Raw genomic sequence first — 17,533 nt, 5'->3', positions numbered from 1 at the left:
GGAGGCCCCTAAGCTCACCCTGTCCTGTGGATACAACCAGATGACACCCACATCAGTACGAATAACCAAGAAAGTCACCCAAACACTTGCAGAACAAACTCTCCGCAGAGAAATGCAGAGAGGAGGCCACACCAACGTTGGTAGAAACTCGGTCAGGAACTAAGCAGACCCGTAGGACTATCCATGGGAGAGAGGCATGGAGAAAGGAGAGAAACAGATTCTCACCACGGGGGGCCCACAAAGGGGAAGATGAATTCCCGAACATTTGGTTTGGAAAACTAGAGGGGATGAATTTCAAGAGTTTTTACAATGAGCAGGATGTGAGATCACACACACACACACACACACACGGGAATGCAACAATACTTAGCCTTAAAAAAAGAATGAAATCTTGGCACTTGCCACAACACGGATGGAGCTAGAGCTCACAATTCCAAGTAAAACGAGTCCGCTGGAGAAAGACAAATACTGCATGGCCTCACTTATATGTTGGATTAAAACAACAGCAACAGCAACACAAGGACAAAGAAAATAGAGACAAACGAGAAACAGCCCCTTCACCATAGAAAACGAACTGATGGTCACCAGAGGAGAGGTGGGTGGGGAGGTGGGGGAAGTAAGTAAAGAAGATTAAGAAGATTAGGAGGACGACGCTCATGATGATGAGCCCTGAGTGGCGTAGAGAGCCGGTGAGTCACTCCATGATGCACCTGCAGCTCCTCTCACAGTGTGTGTTGACTATACTGGAATTAAAACAAAACCTAATAAAACAACAACAAAATAGCAAAAAAAAAAAAAAAGTGGATATCACTGCCTTTTTCCAAATTTAGGGCGAGCTTTTTTCATTTCTCATCGCTGAATACAAGAACACTAGATTCTTATCAGATAGATGCCTTTTATCAAGTCGAGGAAGTGACTTCGTTGTGGATGAGTATTGAATGCAATGGAAGATGATCTCTGCAGCTGTTGAGATGGTCACTGGTTTTTGGCCTTTGTTAATGTGCTGACAATACTGTTTGATTTTTAGATGTTGTAAAACCAGTATTTCTGGAATAAAACCCGCTATTTCATAAGGTTATTATATTTTTTATAAATTGAAGGATTTTGTTTGCCAACTTTTTATTAAGCATCTTTTTATTAAGCATTTGTTTTTAATCTATGTTCGTAAGGGGCGTAAGTCTGCAGTCTTCTTCTCATATTTGTGTGACTTTAGTGCCCGTGAAAGTTTGACCTCCTAAATGAATATGAGTTATTCCCTCTCCTCCATTTTTCTGAATGTTTGTGTAGGATTATTATTATTATTTTTTAATATCTCATAAAACTCACCAGTGAAGCCATCTAAACCTGGAGATTTCTTTGTTGGCTAATTTTTAATAAGAGATCTGTTCTTCAAGTTGATATGAGGCTATTCAAACTGCCAGAAAAATCTCCTCTACTTCTTTTTTTTTTTTTTTTTAAGATTTAATTTATTTATTCATGAGAGACACAGAGAGAGAAGCAGGCTCCCAGCAGGGAGCCAGATGCGGGATTCGATTCCAGGACCCCAGGATCACGCCCTGAGCCAAAGGCAGATGCTCAACAGCTGAGCCCTCCAGGCGTCCCCACCTCTACTTCTTTAAATGCAAGTTTGCTGGTGTCAAAATTTGGGAGCTTTTGTTTGGCTGAAAAAGACTTTATGTTCAGTTTTCAATGATATTTTTTGCTGGAAAAGGATCCCTCAGTTGTTTCCCTGCCACGGCCAGCATTGTAAAATCTCACTCCTCTGGCTTCTGGCTTTATGTGCTTCTGCCTGGAAATGTTCAGTTATTCCTTTGTTGTTGCTTCCTTACCCTAGCGTGTCTTTTTCCATGGCTACCTTTAAGGTTTTTCTCTAAAACCAGCTTTCATCAATATGATTACAGTGCGCCTTGAGGTAGTTTTCTTTGTGTCGTTCCAGCTTGGATTCTATTAAGCTTCCTCAGGCTTTGGCTTTACTTTTTTCATCAAATTAAAAAAAAAATCATTTTTCAAATATATTTCTGCAGCCCTGTCGTTTTCCTCTGTTTTTGAAAATGTAATTATACATATGTAAGGATGCTTGATACTGTTCCACAGGTCAGTATTTATGTATTTATTAATGTATTTATGTGTTCATGTTTGTCATGAAACAAATATCTCTCCATGTGATTCAATTTGGGTCATCCTTATTGCTATGTCTTTAAATTTATTTATCAGTGACTAATTCACTATTAATGCCAATTCGGCGCATTTCATCTTGGCTGTTAATATTTTTCAGCTTTTAAAACACCATTTTTTTAATCCTTTATTTTCTTCATAATGTCCATATTTTTCTTTATGTCTATGAATATATTTACTTATATGGGGTTTTTTTTAAGATTTTTTATTTACAAAAAAAAAAAAGATTTTTTATTTACTCATGAGAGACAGAGAGAGAGGCAGAGACACAGGCAGAGGGAGAAGCAGGCTCCACGCAGGGAGCCCAAGGCAAGACTGGATCCCGGGACCCCAGGGGTCACGGCCTGAGCTGAAGGCAGACGCTCAACCACTGAGCCACCCAGGCTGCCCCTATTTACATCTGTTTTAAGTCCTTATCCGATGATTCCATTATCTTGGTCATTGCTGATTTTTTCCTATTGGTTGAATGTTATTTTCTTCTGGTTATAGTCACGTTTTCTTGCCTTGATATTCTAACAGTATTTGACTAAATACTGAACATTTAGGACATTACAATTCTGAGCAACTTGGTATTTGGCCTACAGCAAAAAGTGTCGACGTTTGTTCTTGCAGCCGGGTTACTTAGGAATTACTTTTATCATTTATAGAGTTTTATTTCTCCAAGTTTTTATTTAAATCCCAGTCGGTTAACATACGGTGCACTGTTAGTTTCAGGCGTAGAGTTTAGTGATCCCTCAGATACACCACAGGTGCTCATCGCAAGTGCATTCCTTAATCCTCATCGGCTGTTTGACCCATCACCCCCCCCACACCTCCTCTCCTGTAACCATCACTTTGTTCTCTATAGTGAAGAGTCTGTTTCCTGGTTTGTGAGGCTTATTTTTAAGGCTTGTTAGAGTGGCTCAAGAGCAGATTCTATTGTAGGGATAGCTTAGCCCCTACCGAGGTGAGACCACGTGCATCTTCAGGTATTGCCCGCACTGAATGACTTGTAGGAATTCCCCAGTTTACAGTCTCCTGGTTTTGTCCTTTGCTCAGCCTTGTGGATTTTCACTTTCTTTGCAAAGCTTGGCATCATTTCCTATAGATTTCTTATTTTCTTCCACCAAGTCCCTTCTTCTCTGGGACATACGATCGGGTCAAGTGCTCTGTGTCAGCCTCCTTAACCTCTGATCTCTGCCTTTCCAACTCAGCGGAACTTTCATAATCTGCTTGGGTTTTCTCTCCCACTGGAGCGTAGCACAATGTGCCCCAAGGCAGAAAGCAGGGCCAATTACAGAGCTCACCTCATTTGTTTCCCTTCTCTCAGGGATCACAGTTATGCTCAATAGTTGTCAAAAATCCACAAACAGTTGTTTCATATATTTTGTTCAGTTTTCTAGTTTTCTATGCAGCAGGGCAATCATTGTACAAGTTAACCAGTACGGCTTGAAGCAGAAGCATGCCTTATATTTATAATTATGTATTGTTAAAAACTTAAATGTGAAACAACTTTCATAAAATCACAAATAACAAAATTTAAATGAGAAAGAAAAGTTAAATATGAATGTGTGTTCAATTACTCGTTAGTTCCTTTACAGATTCTGGTTTATTATTTACTATCTCATGTAATAGTTTATACGAAGAGGTCTCAAAAATACTTATTAAAAGAATATAAAAAAATACTAGGCCCTATTTACACAAACATTAAGAATATTGATATTTTATATCTAATAATAAAATGTTATCTGTAAGTGGCCAAAATATGTCAGTTTATATGAGAGTAAAAATAAATGTCTTCTTCTAGTCAGCTTCGTCTTAATTGACATTTGACTGACTTGCCTTTAATTAGACACTTGAAAATTTTGCAAAAACACTAGTGTTTTATTAAATAAAACTCAAATCTTTTCTTGTTTAGTTTGATTTCAAGAAAATCTTTTTTGCCAATCTTTTTGAAAGCTATGATTACAAAGTTCCTTTATTTAAAAAAAAAAAAAAGAAAAGTAGTTTGAATACAACCTAAATCAGGTAGATTTTCATTTTTCTTTTAGCCCCATGAGAGTATAATAAATCTTTGTGTGCTGAAATTAGTGTCTTTTGTTGCCCAAATTAATTAGATCTTTAAAGATTTCTTTTCAGTGTTCTTGAAATAATTAGGCCGCTCTAATCCGCACAGCTTTGCTGTTACACGAGCAAAATTTCACTAATAGTTCGCTTCAAATTCCCCGTTGTTTCCAAATATTCTTTTCTGAAATAGATATTTTAATAACAGATTGTTTTATTTTCTTCATTTAGAGGTTTAGTTCTTTCTTACAAAGATCTCTGTCACTTTTAGAAAAATGTGGTTGTGTTTTATAAAAAGTTTTCTGCAACTTTCATTGAGGTTTTTACAACACTAACCCAGTGGAAACAGTGTTAGTTTTATCATGCTTAAATTTGGTTTGAGGTTGGTGATCAGGAGTCTTTGGAACTCAGCTGGATTTGGGGGGAAAGACTTAAAAAAAACTAAGAAACTTTAAAACAAAATGCATTACCTTTGATTTTTAGGTTTTATACATGTAAACATTAGATTGGGCATTTTTGTTGTGAAGTTAATTCTGTGCAATAAACATCCATGATGAAACAAAAGAAGATGTGCTTAGATAGCACACTCCAAAAACCCGGAGCCATGAGACAGCACTCTGAGGTGCCTTTTTCCTAAAAGTCTAAATGCTAATCTGTTAGAACTGACAAAAGGAATTAAAGGGAATTTTACATGATAAATGAATAAAGGAAATGCCAAATTGATGAAAATGCTACAATGTTTAAATGTCAACATCTGTTGTTGAATTCAGTATTCTTAGGCTGCTTTGTATTTCACTTTAATAGAACTGTGTTTTCTGGTTTAATCTTCAGATTTGTGGAAAGCCTGAAAAACTCAAATTATCATTTAAACGCATTCAATTTCAGATTCCTAGTTGTCAATGCAACTATTTCAACTCAGGGCTTAGCACTAAAAATTCTCATCTAATAAAAGGTTTTGTTTTACTCTTAGAAGATCAATGCACGGGTGACACTTTTTAATTAGTTGAGTTATAATAAAAGTTATATAACTAATTAAGAAATAATACATGGGAGCCAATCTTTGCCTCAGAACCAAAACTCACTTGCTTACATCAATGCTACTAACAATTGGCATAAAATCCTATAATCATTAAAATAGTTTCCTGACAGCCCAAGCGTATTAGCATGACGTATTTAACAATCCTGTAACTGACGTAAAATATCCAGAACCTGTGGATTTGAATTTATAACCCCACTCACTCTGAGGGAGAGCATAAACCATAAATCTTATATGATTCAAAGTTTATTCCCCAAAGTAAAAATTTGTGGAACAAAATAGCTGCAAAAGAATTTGAGATTGTGGCTATTCCTACATAAGAGCTGTTTTATAAGAAAAAAATATTCAAGGGTTATAAAGCATTTGATAGAAGATAAAGTTACTGGGCTAATAGTTCATGCTTTAAAGCAAGAGTGTCATCAGAAATTCGAAGATTTGAATATATATTGGACTTGTAGCCATCTCTTCGAAATGTAAACATCTAGGGAGATAACGCCCCTAACTCCCAGTTTCTGTGGGAGGATAAGGGTCTAATTTCAGTGATAGGCCTGCTCCAAGTGGCAAAACTCCCTCTGTCATAGAAGTATGAGAAGTTCACTTTTTTCTTTAAAAAAATGGTGATATATATATATGCATATATATATATGTATGTATGTATATATATGGTGAGAAAAAATGTTACTTAATTGGAGAAATTGGGACAGAAAACTACAAAATATCTCACTTCTACTCTCATATTTCTATGTTCTAAGTAGATTCTTCTGCTCTAAGATCTTCTGTTACTGATGTTAAAGAAAAGGAGTTGTTCCCTACTGTTCCTTTTCTATTATTTTTTTTATTGTGATTGGACATCCTTTTGTACATCATTTTTATCCTTTTATTTTCTCCTTACTTAATCCTTCCCATAGATGAGGGCTGACTTATCAGACTGATGTTTTTCTAGAAGGGAGTTGAGCAATGTGACTTCTCCCCTTTCTTCCATTCCCCTCATCCTCTCCCTCCATTCTCCTCCATCTGGGACCTGCCAGTGTGCAGAGATTATATCCTGGGGGCCACGCTTGGCCAGATAATAAAGCTCACTGATAAAGCCTCTCTGGCTAAATTTTGAGCTCAGCGCTATTTCTTTTCTTTTCTTTTTCTTTTTTTTTTTAATTAATGATTTTATTTATCTGTTCATGAGAGACACCGAGAGAGAGAGAGAAGCAGAGACACAGGCAGAGGGAGAAGCAGGCTCCATGCAGGGAGCCCGATGTGGGACTCGATCCCAGGAACCCAGGACCATGCCCTGAGCCAAGGCAAGCGCTAAACTGCTGAGCCACCCAGGGATCTCCCCCCAGTGCCATTTCTATTCGTGTGTGAGTCCTTGGATGTTTTGAAGGATGGTCCATGAGAAGCTGGACCTTGACTAACATAGATCCCTGTTGAATCTCTATTCATTCTGATGTGAGGCAGCTAATGAAGAACCAGTGAGGTTCTCTGACCACAAAAAGAGCCTCAGCTCTCCCACAGCATCTAGAATGCTTCAAAGAAAAATTTAGTGATATATGAAATTGGGTCGAATAAATTTTGGATTTTAATTTCTTTGAATATTAACTCAAAACAGCAAAAGAATTAAAATTTGAACTTCATTTCTGTGGGCTTGGAATTATAAAGCAATCTGGAGTTTTGACATTAACTCCTCGTAGGAAGTTGATAGTAAAAGAAGGTAAGTGATCAAACGTGTAACATCTAATTGCCAGCCACTTATTATTAAATTAGCTTAAGGCAATTTAACTTTATTTAAAAACCTCTAATAGGTCATATTGCACAACGAGGTTGCTGATTATCTGAGATAATAATGCAGGTAGAGAATCATTTTTTGAGCCTTGAATACAAAAAATCTATGAAGTCTAATAAATATACCCTTATGAACCATCATCCCATGGAATTTTGGGCTCAAAATCAACACTGCTCACTGTTTCGAGTTATATCCTTCTCCCTTTCAGATTTTCGAATGTAAGATAAACTCTTTTGTTTTAAAACATGAGGTGGCTAGTGTTGGGGATATATAATTAAAACTAGAATCTCCCAACCAAAAAAAAAAAAAAAAAAATTCTTCCCAAAGGTAGTAAGGGAAGAAAACAGTTGTATCGTTGACTAAGCATTAAACCAGAAGAGATGCTTATCACAGGTAGTCCACTAAGAAATCCCAGAGAGAAACCTTACATTTGTATGTCTCCAACCAGATACAACCCATTCTTGCTTTTAAGAAAAACAAGACTAGTCTTCAAGTAAGAGGATCTGGCTGGACCAAGAGTTATATATAACTCACCCTGACTTTACCTGCTAATTATGTTACCGCCAATGTGTGACTATCGGGGTTAGCTGAGTGGCTTTATCCAGAGAAAAAAAATGAACTTCTCATACTTCTATGACAGAGGGAGTTTTGCCACTTGGAGCAGGCCTATCACTGAAATTAGACCCCTATCCTCCCACAGAAACTGGGAGTTAGGGGCGTTATCTCCCTAGATGTTTACATTTCAAAGAGGTGGCTACAAGTCCTTGAGATTAAAAAAAAAAAAGATTAAAAAAAAAAAAAAGTCCTTGAGATAGACATTCTTGGGTTGTAAAAGTGATAAAAGACCTATGTAGTCTTCAAAAGCATTTGTGTCCATTTTAAAGATGTAATATTTTAGATTAAAATGTAAAATTTTACATAATTTAATATTTGTGATATTAATATTACAAATGATCCAAGGTAAACACTTGGAGAGAAAATAAAGGAAGTAAATCTCTTTCCTTATTTTCAACAGGGTGAATTCAGTCTCTTATTTTTAAGTTGTGTTTATTTTTAATGTAGCCCAATGATTTTCAAGTGTATGTGAAATTCTTGAAAATGGTTTTCTTTATAGAAGAGCTACTATGCAAAGAGAGCCACGATCTCAAATATGTAGTGATTTGGTCTCACAGATTTTTACTTTTGGGAGTAGAGTTTGAATTTTATAAGACTTCATGGTTGATGACTTCCCTCTGAATAGGGTCGGAAGGGAGGGGGAGTAATATCCAATATACAGCAATGCCTCCAGGGAGCTTGACCAGCACTACATCAAAAGTAGCTGGTGTGGGGGAGCAAGCATGGGAAGGTGGGTTCAGGACTCTGCTAATGACACCCTTGCTCTCTTTCTGCTGAGGAGTAGCCTCAACACTGGTTGGCACGAGCTCAATACATTAAGGGTATAATACGATGGAAAGAGTATATTCTTACTAAACAATGAGACTATCATAAGATGGAAAATATAAGGAGGTGAGGCTTTGATATGCCACCACTTTTGATATTTCCATTTGTGTGTGTCTGTACTGAGTCTTCTTTCATCCGCCCCACTCGAGGTAGTAATTCATTTGATATAGAGTTTGGAGAAGACCCTGAGCACACACGATTCATCTTCATCTTTGTTTATACTTTGGGAAGCAACTGCTTCCAGAAACTGTGTATAGAGTATTTATTCTCACTCCCATGACAACTGTAATAATGACTGGCTGTGCAAGTCTAATCCTGGAGTTCTCTATTGGGAAACTCATTGATGCTATATAATTAAGCTACCGTCACACTCAACCAAGTCTTTATTAGGACAGGCTGATTTTTTTTCATCTTTATCTGCCTCCTACAATTTCCTTAATTGGTTGTAAACTCAGGGAGGGTAAGGAAAAAACACTGCACCTCTAAAACACTAGTAAATAATAGGATCGTTAAGTACCAAAATAGACATTATATGATTTTAATTCATACAAATTGACAGAACTGTTAGAGTAAGTAGTCTGCTTTGCAAATGAAAAACCAAAGTTCCGGGAGGCCAGGCAGGATGGTGGGAGAGTAGGGGCCCTAACTCACCTGGTCCCATCCTCTTACCTAGAGAACATTCAAAGCATCTCGAACACCTACAAATACATCCTGAGATCTCAGAGAGAACAGCCCAAATGCTACAGAAAGAAAGGATTTTGCTTCTAGCAAGGTAGGAAGGTGGGAAAAGAAAAGAAAAAAGAACCAAGTGGGGGTGGGGCCCACCAGGAGCCCAGCTAACAGGGGACAGGAGAGCCTCTGGGTGGGAGCACCCAGCCCTGGAGAGGCAGGAACTTTAACAATCTGCAGGAGTTTTCCTGGACAGAACAGTGCTCAGCAGGGAAATCCCACAGAACCAGGAGGGTGAGGAAGCTTCCAGATTCCCGGGGTCACTGTGAGAGGAGGGGCGCCCCGGGGAAAGTGTATCACACACTGTGGACCAGTCTCAGGAACGAGCTGGAGTGCACAGCCCTCTGGGCATGGGGAGAATGGTCCATTCTGTGAGGTTGTATTCTCTTTCACTCCCCTTCTGCCCCCCTCTTTTATCTCATTTATCTTTTCATGGTCAATAATGGGGCTCTCTACCAGCATTGCTGGTTTATATAAATTTGGGACTGAGCATCCTCTTACATAGAGCAAAATACACTCAGAACCAAGAGGAACATCCTCTAGGACCCCTCAGGGAGACAACATTCTCCCTCCACTACAACTTCCTCACCATCACCATCTTGCTGTCCCTCCCCCCTTTTTTCTTCTTATTTTCTATTTTTCCTCTTTACTTTTTTTTTCCTTTTATTCTTTTTCTTTTTTATTCTTCTTTGGGGTTTTTGGTCTTTTATTTTTTACTACTTTGTTTTAAAATTCATTTTTCACTTTAGGTGTCCTTTTGTTTTATTTTGTTCTTATCTTCATTTCCATTTTCTGGTTTCTGACCTCATCAGAATCATCTAGGATGGAATTTACTTAGGTTGTGGTTGATAGTCTTAACTCAGCCCGCTCATACAGCCCCTCTGCACTGAGCAAGATGACTAAGAGAAAGAACTCACCACAAAAGAAAGAACCGGAAACAGTACTCTGCCACAGAGTTACAGAATTTGGATTACAATTCAATGTCAGAAAGCCAATTCAGAAGCACAATTATAAAGCTACTGGTGGCTCTAGAAAAAGCATAAAGGATTCAAGAGACCTCATGACTGCAGAATTTGGATCTAATCAGGCTGAAATTAAAAATCAATTAAAGGAGATGCAATCCAAACTGGAGGTCCTAACGACAGGGTTAATGAGGTAGAAGAACGAGTGAGTGATATAGAAGACAAGTTGATGGCAAGGAAGGAAGCTGAGGAAAAAAAGAGAAAAAACAATTAAGAGACCATGAGGAAAGGTTAAGGGAAATAAATGACAGCTTCAGAAGGAAAAATCTATGTATAATTGTGTTCCCAGAAAATGCTGAGAGGGACAGAGAACCGGAAAGTATATTTGAACAAATCATAGCTGAGAATTTCCCTAATTTGGGAAGGGAAACAGGCACTCAGATCCAGGAGATAGAGAGATCCCCCCCTAAAATCAATTAAAAAACTTTCAACATCCTGACATTTAATAGTGAAACTTGCAAATTCCAAAGATAAAGGGAAGATCCTTAAAGCAGCAAGAGACAAGAGATCCCTGGGGAGAAGCATTAGAATAATAGCAGCCCTCTCCACAGAGACCTGGCAGGCCAGAAAGGGCTGGCAGGATATATTCCAGGTTCTAAATGAGAAGAACATGCAGCCAAGAATACTCTATCCAGCAAGGCTCTCATTCAGAATAGAAAGAGAGATAAAGAGCTTCCAAGACAGGCAGGAACTGAAAGAATATGTGGCCACCAAACCAGCTCTGCAGGAAATATTAAGGGGGACTCTGTAATAGAAAGAGGAAGTCCAAGGAAACAATCCACAAAAACAGGGACTGAATCGGTATCATGATGACACTAAACTCCTGTCTTTCAATAGTAACTCTGAATGTGAATGGGCCTAATGACCCCATCAAAAGGTGCAGGGTTTCAGACTGGATAAAACAGCAAGATCCATCTATTTGCTGTCTGCAAGAGACTCATTTTAGACAGAAGGACACCTACAGCCTGAAAATAAAAGGTTGGAGAACCATTTACCATTCAAATGGTCCTCAGAAGAAAGCAGGGGTAGCCATCCTCACATCAAATAAATTACAGTTTATCCCAAAGACTGTAGTAAGAGATGAAGAGGGACACTATATCATACTTAAAGGATCTATCCAACAAAAGGATCTAACAATCATGAATATGTCCCTAATGTGGGAGCTGCTAAGTATATCAATCAATTAATAATCAAAGTTAAGACATACTTAGATAATAATACACTAACAGTAGGATACTTCAACACAGTACTTTCTGCAAATGACATATTTTCTAAGCACAAAATCTCCAAAGAAACAAGAGCCTTAAATGATACACTGGACCACATGGATTTCATAGATATGTACAGAAGTTTACATCCATATGCAACTGAATACACATTCTTCTCAAGTGCACATGGAACTTTCTCCAGAATAGTCCACATCCTGGGTCACAAATCAGGCCTTAACTGATAGCAAAAGATTGGGATTGTCCCCTGCATATTCTCAGACCACAATGCTTTGAAACTAGAACTAAATCACAAGAAGAAATTTGGAAGAAACTGAAATATGTGGAGGTTTAGGAGCAGATCTGCCCTACAACCCAGCAACTGCACTGCTGGGGATTTACTCCAAAGATACAAATGCAGTGAAACGCTGGGACACCTGCACCCTGATGTTTCTAGCAGCAATGTCCACAATAGCCAAACTGTGGAAGGATCCTTGGTGTCCATCGAAAGATGATGGATAGAGAAGCTGTGGTCTCTGTATACAATGGAATATTCCTCAGCAATTAGAAATGACAAATACCCACCATTTGCTTCAACGTGGATGGAACTGGAGGGTATTATGCTGAGTGAAGTAAGTCAATCGGAGAAGGACAAACATTATATGGTCTCATTCATTTGGGGAATATAAAAAATAGTGAAAGGGAATAAAGGGGAAAGGAGAAAAAATGAGTGGAAAATATCAGAAAGGGAGACAGAACATGAGAGACTGCTAACTCTGGGAAACAAACACGGGGTGGTGGAAAGGGAGGTGTGCAGGGGGTGGGGGTGACTGGGTGACGGGCACTGAGGGGGCACTTGACGGGATGAGCACTGGGTGTTATGCTATATGTTGGCAAAGTGAACTCCAATAAAAAAATAAAAAAAATAATTAAAAGAATAAATAAATAAAGAGCGTCTTCCTAAAAGATGAAAGGGTCAACCAGGAAATTAGAGAAGAATTTAAAAGATTCATGGCAACTAATGAGAATGAAGATACAACTGTTCAAAATCTATGGGATACAGCAAAAGCCGTCCTGAGGGGGAAATACATTGCAATACAAGCCTCCCTCAAAAAATTGGAAAAAGCTCAAATACACAAGCTAATGTCTCACCCAGAGGAACTGGGGAAAGAACAGCAAATAAAGCCTACACCCAGCAGAAGAAGAGAGATTCGAGCAGAACTCAATGAAATAGAGACCATAAGAACTGTAGAACAGATAAACAAAACCAGGAGTTGGTTCTTTGAAAGAATTAATAAGATAGTTAAACCATTAGCCAGCCTTATTAAAAACAAAAGAGAAAATACTATAATTAATAAAATCATGAAGGAAAAGGAGAGATCATAACCAATACCAAGGAAATAAAAGCAATTTTAATACACCAATAAATTAGGCAAACTAGAAGAAATGGACGCATTTCTGGAAAACTACAAACTTAAAAAAAAAAAAAAAAAAAGAAAGAAAGAAAACTACAAACTACCAAAACTGGAACAGGAAGAAATAGAAAACCTGAAGAAGCCAATAACCAGGGGAGAAATTGAAACAGTCATCAAAAACCTCCCAAGACACAAAAGTCCAGGGCCAGATGGCTTCCCAGGGGAATTCTATCAAACGTTTAAAGAAAAAAACATACTTATTCTACTAAAGCTGTTCGGAAAGATAGAAAGAGATGGAGTACTTCCAAACTCATTCTATGAGGCCAGCATCACCTTAATTCCAAAACCAGACAAAGACCCCACCAAAAAGGAGAATTACAGACCAATATCCCTGATGAACATGGATGCAAAAATTCTCACCAAGATACTAGCCAATAGGATCCAACAATACATTAAGAAGATTATTCACCATGACCAAGTAGGATTTATCCCTGGGACACAAGGCTGGTTCAACACTCAATGTGATTGCTCTTATCAAAGAGAGAAAACAAGAACCATAGGATCCTCTCAAAAGATGCAGACAAAGCATTTGACAAAATACAGCCTCCATTCCTGATCAAAACTCTTCAGAGTGTTGGGATAGAGGGAACATTCCTCGACATCTTAAAAGCCATCTACGAAAAGCCCACAGCAAATATCATTCTCAATGGGGAAGCACTGGGAGCCTTTCCCCTAAGATCAGGAATGAGACAGGGATGTCCACTCTCACCACTGCTGTTCAACATAGTACTGGAAGTCCGAGCCTCAGCAATCAGACAAACAAAAAGAAATAAAAGGCATTCAAATTGGCAAAGAAGAAGTCAAACTCTCCCTCTTCACTGATGACATGATACTCTACATAGAAAACCCAAAAGCCTCCACCCCAATATTGCTAGAACTCATACAGCAATTTGGTAGCGTGGCAGGATACAAAATCAATGCCCAGAAGTCACTGGCATTTCTAGACACTAACAATGAGACTGAAGAAAGAGAAATTAAGGAGTCAATCCCATTTACAATTGCACCCAGAAGCATAAGATACCTAGGAATAAACCTAACCAAAGAGGTAAAGGATCTATACGCTAAAAACTACAGAACACTTCTCAAAGAAAATGAGGAAGACGCAAAGAGATGGAAAAAAATTCCATGCTCATGGATTGGCAGAATTAATATTGTGAAAATGTCAATGCTGCCCAGGGCAATTTACACATTTAATGCAATCCCTATCAAAATACCATGGACTTTCTTCAGAGAGTTGGAACAAATCATCTTAAGATTTGTGTGGAATCAGAAAAGACCCCGAATAGCCAGGGGAATTTTAAAAAAGAAAACCAGAGCCGGGGGCATCACAATGCCAGATTTCAGGTTGGACTACAAAGCTGTGGTCATCAAGACAGTGTGGTACTGGCACAAAAACAGACACATAGATCAATGGAACAGAATAGAGAACCCAGAGGTGGACCCTCAACTTTATGGTCAACTAATATTCGATAAAGGAGGAAAGACTATCCACTGGAAGAAAGACAGTCTCTTCAATAAATGGTGCTGGGAACATTGGACATCCACATGCAGAAGAATGAAACTGGACCACTCTCTTGCACCAGACACAAATTACATTCAACATCGAGGAAAGATCTAAATGTGAGACAAAAATCCATCAAACTCCTAGAGGAGAACACAGGCAACAGCCTTCTTGAACTCGGCCACAGCAACTTCTTGCAAGATACATCCACAAAGGCCAAAGAAACAAAAGCAAAAATGAACTATTGGGACTTCATCAAGATAAGAAGCTTTTGCACAGCAAAGGATACAGTCCACAAAACTCAAAGACAACCTACAGATTGGGAGAAGATATTTGCAAATGACGCATCAGATAAAGGGCTAGTTTCCAAAATCTATAAAGAACTTATTAAACTCAACAGCCAAGAAACAACAATCCAATCATGAAATGGGCAAAAGACATGAAGAGAAATCTCACAGGGGAAGACATAGACATGGCCAACATGCACATTAGAAAATCCTCCACATCACTTGCCATCAGGGAAATACAAATCCAAACCACAATGAGATCCCACCTCACTCCAGTGAGAATGGGGAAAATTAACAAAGCAGGAAACCACAAATGTTGGAGAGGATGTGGAGAAAGGGGAACCCTCTTGCACTGTTGGTGGGAATGTGACCTGGTGCAGCCACTCTGGAAAACTGTGTGGAGGTTCCTCAAAGAGTTAGAGGACCTGCCCTACGACCCAGCAATTGCACTGCTGGGTACTGGATACAGATGCAGGGAAACGTCGGGACACCTGCACCCCGATGTTCACAGCAGCAATGTCCACAATAGCCAAACTGTGGGAGGAGCCTCGGTGTCCATGGACAGATGATGGATAGAGAAGCTGTGGTCTGTCTACTGTGGGATATTCCTCAGCCATTAGAAATGACAAATACCCACCATTTGCTTCGACGTGGATGGACCTGGAGGGTATTATGCTGAGTGAAGTAAGTCAATCGGAGAAGGACAAACATTATATGGTCTCATTCATTTGGGGAATATAAAAAATAGTGAAAGGGAATAAAGGGGAAAGGGGAGAAAATGAGTGAAAATATCAGTGAGGGTGACAGACCATGAACGAGACTCCTAACTCTGGGAAATGAACAAGGGGTAGTGGAAGGGGAAGGGGAGGTGGGAGGGGGGATGGGGTGACTGGGTGACGGGCACCAAGGGGGGCACTGGACGGGATGAGCACTGAGCGTTATGCTATATGTTGACAAATGGAACTCCAATAAAAAAAGAAAGAAAGAAAAAAAAGTTCCAAGAAGTGTAGATATATATGTAAGGTTTTGCCTCTTATATGTTCTTCTCTGGCTCTAAAGACCATGATCTTTAATGTTGTTATTTTCAGCATCTTTCAAGGAATGTCTCATTGATTATCTCCTGATATCTCTTCAATAGGTTGGATTCTCCTTCCTTCGCTTTTTGAAAATGTATTGCTATTCGCTTACTTTCTCATGCATTGACAAAGAGAACCAGAACCAGGCCTTCGTTAAAATAGTAAAGACAAATTTGGTTCAGAAACTATTATAATAAGAATAAAGAGACTTCGTAATAGATCTGAGATTGATTCCAAACACAGTGAAGACAGGTAGGGATTTATGGCCAAGGAGAACGATGAGGTGTCATGGATTCTCAAGTTCCTAAGATGAAAATAAAACAGAGGTTCTTGCAAACCTAATCTCACAGGATTCTTGCTGAAGAGAGGGCAAGGTGATCAGGTATCAGGGGTCCCCATAAACTGACTTAGCAGGTGCTATACACTGAATGTTTCTTTCTCCCCTAAATCTCACATGTTGAAACCTAAATCCCGGTATGACATTTTGGGGAGGTAGATTTTGTAGGAGGTAATAGTCACAAGGGCAGAACCTTCATGAATGGGATTAGTGTCCTTTTAAGAGAGCCCAGAGAGCTCCCTCCATTCTTCAACCATGTGAGGATATAGTAAGAAGATGGCCATGCGTGATCGGGAAAGGGGGCTCTCACCAGGCACCAAACCTACCAGTGCCTTCGTCTGTACTTCCCATTCACTAGAATTCTGAGGAATAAATTTTTGTTGCTTTAAAGTGCTCCAGTGCATGGTACTTTGTTATATCAGCCTACATGGACGAGGACAGCAGAATTCTGGCTACATGGGGGTAGTCAGTCTGGAATACAAGGCCCTAGCATGAGACACAATTGAAAAGAGGGCTGGGAGGAGCCTGTAAAAAAGTTAGTCAAGTTGCTCTCTTGATTATTCTGATTTTTACTTAAGCAACTGATTCAACTATCAGATACACCAAACCCCTATCAGCCCTGCAACCCCAATAGCAGAAAATGATAGTAAATTGCACATCGCTATGCCCGTGGTGGGTAGTCAGAGCATGGTCCTAAAATTAAATCGTCCAAATCAAGACTAAGCCATACAAAATGCACAGAGCACGACTATCAGCTTGAGTGTTGGGCCAACTCCGTCATGATCGTTAAAGGACGTAGAGCAAAACCTCCCCTAGTGGTCAGCAACGTTCCTACTAATACACACAGCAACGCCGTACATATGTTATCAATTTGAAAGTAGTCACTCCTGGAAGTGATATATGGAGGCACATGCTGAGATTGGAAATTTGTCAGGAAATAATTTATGATCTTAAATATCATATTTTGATGATAATAATTCAATAGAAGTAAATAGGTCGTTAAAGAAACTGAAAGAATTGATAAGCTTTCCGAAATATTACCTTGTATGGGAAAGCACTAGTCCATTTTCAGGTGGGCCAGGAAAGGTCTGCATAGCTCTGATGCCATGGACACTGGCATGTTACCGGCCCAGCCCAGGAAGAAAAGAACCCATTCTCACGTTTCTGCTTCATACCAAACAGTATGATGGACATTCTGAAGACTGTACTGTATTTGATTATTTCAACATATTTTAGAAATGAGCAAACTCTACCTGGAGAAAAGGAAACTAAAAAACGAAAACTAAAAAAAATAAAATAAAATAAAATAAAATAAAATAAAATAAAATAAAATAAAATAAAATAAAATAAAATAAAATAAAATAAAAAATAAAAAAATAAAAAATAAAAAACGAAAACTAAACAAAACAGTAATTTTTGAAACGCTGCAT

Source organism: Vulpes lagopus, chromosome 23, assembly GCF_018345385.1.
Source record: "Vulpes lagopus strain Blue_001 chromosome 23, ASM1834538v1, whole genome shotgun sequence".
Classification (NCBI taxonomy): Eukaryota; Metazoa; Chordata; class Mammalia; order Carnivora; family Canidae; genus Vulpes; species Vulpes lagopus.
The sequence above is the reverse complement of the archived record's forward strand: the minus strand, read 5'-3'. Positions refer to the sequence as shown.